Consider the following 3,586-nt stretch of genomic DNA (forward strand, 5'->3'; position numbering starts at 1 on the left):
GTCGACGGGTCGATAAGATGGAGGTACGATACGGCAGCAGGGCGCGGAATATTTTATTGTTTTTTCTTAAAGTGCGCGCCCAGCGGGGATTTTGGAAACCAACGGCAATATGGGTTTTCAATGTATTTTTTTATTCAAATGCGCATTGCAAATAAACTTTGGACAAAGCGGAGAATTGGGTTTATTCAGTGTTTATTGCAAATAGCTCGGGTTAGGGGTTATAGTGGGTTTTTTACAAGGTCTTTTGTAGGTAAAGTGGGTAAATGACTTCAAAGGGTTGTAAAGGGAAGAAGGGGTAGGGCTTAGGTTATTAAACTGACCAGAGGTCAATTTAATCCCTAACTTCACACAACCACGTGCAACCAGACTTGAATCTTGCATGATTGTCCAATATTTGGACATATGGCTATAATGCCAAGGGGAGGGAATATACATATTGTTGGGGTTTTATACACCATGGTGTTATAGTAATAGGGAGAGGGAAACATAGGGAATTAAGTGTAGATAGAGTTAGTAGTTAGTATTGGAGTGGAATAGGAATGGGAAGTGATAGGTACTAAGTTTTAAGGAAACAAATTTAGTTAGGAAGTAGATCAAAATGAAAAGAATTTTACACAAGAAATGTGGCTCTTAATGCAACAAGAATCAACAAAAGAGTTTGACTTCTTACATGAACATAGGTGGTATTGGGATGTTAACAAGGAATGTGGTAGGGGATCACTAGGAAGTTAGACATGCTCCATTGTATTGCTGCAAAACTGCTGAATAAGAAATCTGCAGTGGCACCATGTATTTCCTTTGCTTGGGCCAGTGATCTGAAAGAAATCATGCTTCTGCAACCCCATCTACCTACCCACTCTATTGCCTAGCATTCTTTGTTACTTCAAAGAGGGTGCACTTGGACTTGCAAACCCTTGTGTGCCTTTTCTTTTCCTTTGGCTTTTTCTTTTGATTTTCTATCTAAGGCTAACCTTATTGCTTCCAAGGCCCCAGATTAAACAGTTGGGAACTTTCATTCTCTACCTAACTACATTATCTGCCAAGATTGAACAGTTTGGACAGATTTATTTCTCTAATCTACAACAAGAATTGAAACATGGCATGACCCAGCTTGGACTGTTGGATCACCCATTCAGAAGTAGGACAGCATCAACCAACTGTAGATATGTGTCTTCCCCAAGAATATGAGATCTTTGCATCACCAAAGTAGATCATATTGGCACTTCGCCTGCCAATCATGAAAAATGAAACCTATTGGTATAGGTATCTAACAGTGTCAACATACTTCCTTCGGTTTAACCAGAGCTTCCTCTTTACCTAATCTCTTTTAATTTCCATGCCCAAAATATAGTTTGCAGCACCAAGATCTTTCATGTCGAATTTGGAGGACAATTGGATCTTCAAATCCTGAATAATTTCTTTGTCATTTCCAACCAGCAACATATCATCCACATACTAGACCAGATAAATAACACGGTCACCAATTAATTTAAAATACAGACAATGATATGCTTTGCTTCTGGTGAAGCCAAGTCCCCGTATAAATGTATCAAATTTCTGATACCACATCCTTAGTGACTGTTTTAACCCATACAAATACTTCTTTAACTTGCGTACCAGTTCTTTCTTACCTTCACTGCAAAGGCTTCAGGTTGCTTCATGTAGATTTCCTCTTCCAGATCCCCGTGAAGAAATGTTGTCTTCACATCCATCTGTTCTACCTCAAAATCAAAAGCAGCAGCAACAGATAAAAGTAATCTAATAGAAGTTACCTTGGCAACAGGAGAAAAAATATCACCAAAATCAATTCCAGGCACCTGGGAATAACCTTTTGCTACCAACCGAGCTTTGTATTTCTCCACCTTTCCTTCTGCATTTGTCTTCTTCTTGAACATCCATTTTTTGCCAATGGGTTTCCTTCCAGCCAACAACTCCACAAGATCCCAAACCTCATTTTTGTGCAAAGATGCCTTTTCATCAACCATGGCCTCTTTCTAGAGTTTGCCATCATCTGAATCTACTGCTTCCCTCACAGTTTTGGGATCATCGTCAGTAATAGATAAAGAAAAATTTGAACAAAAAGTAGATGGACTATACCTTCTTGGCTGCCTTCTTTCTCGAACTGATTTTCTCACACTCGGAGTCTGTGGCTCTTCATCTTCTGATTCCTCCTATACTATAGAGTCTGATTCTTCCTCCTTTAGCTCAAACTCTATCTTCTCAAGTTCCTTTGGTTGGACTTCATGTTTAATAACATTTTCCACCTCTTTGAACACCACATCTCGGCTGTCCACAACCTTCCTTATTACTGGGTTCCAAAGCTTCTAACCCTTTAAACCATCCTTATACCCAATAAAGATGCACTTTTCAGATTTACTATCCAACTTGGTTCGTTTCTCCTTTGGAACATGTACATAGGCATCACATCCAAATACCCTCAGATGTGAAAGAGAGGATTTCTTACCAATCCATACCTCTTGTGGAGTCTTATCCTCCAACGCTGATGAAGGTGATCTGTTGACCAGGTAACATGTTGTCTCCACTACCTCTACCCAGAATTCTTGTCCTAACCCGGCACCACTGAGCATGCCTCTTGCCCTTTCCATCAACGTCTTGTTCATTCTTTCTGCAACTCCATTTTGCTGAGTTGTATATGGAGTAGTCTTTTGCCATGCTATACCACACTTCTTGCATAATTCTTCAAATTCCTTACTGCAAAACTCTCCACCGTTATCTGTCCTCATCACCTTTATCTTCTTCTCTCTCTGGTTTTCCACCAGAGCCTTAAATTTTTTAAACCTGTCAAAGACTTCAGATTTCTTCTCAAGGAAATATATCCATGTATTCCTTGAGAAGTCGTCTATAAATGATACATAGTACACAGACTTACCCAGTGATGGAACCTTCACAGGTCCAAACACATCACTGTGCACAAGCTCTAATATCTGTTTCGCCCTCTTACGACTAGAGGGGAAACTCACCTGATTCTGCTTCCCATATACACAATTTTCACAGAAATCAAAATCCAGAGAACTATTACTCTTACCTTCTACCATACCTTTACCATGAAGTATTCGAAGGCCTTTCTCTCCAATATGTCCAAGTCTTTGATGCCACAACATGGTCTTCTCTCTAGAGACCACTAGATTTTCTGCTCCACTTTCAAGAACCACAGAAGTGTTGCACCCATTAATAATAATGCTACCTTGTAGCTTGTACAGAGTTCCAATCCGAACTCCCCGCATCAATACCAGTGCTCCCCGAACCATCTTGCAGGTATCCTTCTCGAACACTGTTTTTACACCTGCATAATCCAACTTGCTTACAGAAATTAGATTTCTGGGTAATGCAGGAATACGCAGAACACCTAGAAGTGTTCTAACCCTTCCACCTTGCAACTTCAATTTTACTTTTCCATGACCAATGATTCTAGCCTTCCTATCATCCACTAAGAAGACATCACCACCATCGTATTTCTCATACTCACAAAACCACTCTCTATGGGGAGTGAAGTGAAAGGATGCACCTTAGTCAATCAACCATGCCTCATGATCTACATGTGTACTTGGAGAAGCCAAGTACACAT

This window comes from Pinus tabuliformis, chromosome 1_1 (genome assembly GCF_031772625.1).
Source record: "Pinus tabuliformis cultivar Carrire ecotype Pingquan chromosome 1_1, CPIR1, whole genome shotgun sequence".
Classification (NCBI taxonomy): domain Eukaryota; kingdom Viridiplantae; phylum Streptophyta; class Pinopsida; order Pinales; family Pinaceae; genus Pinus; species Pinus tabuliformis.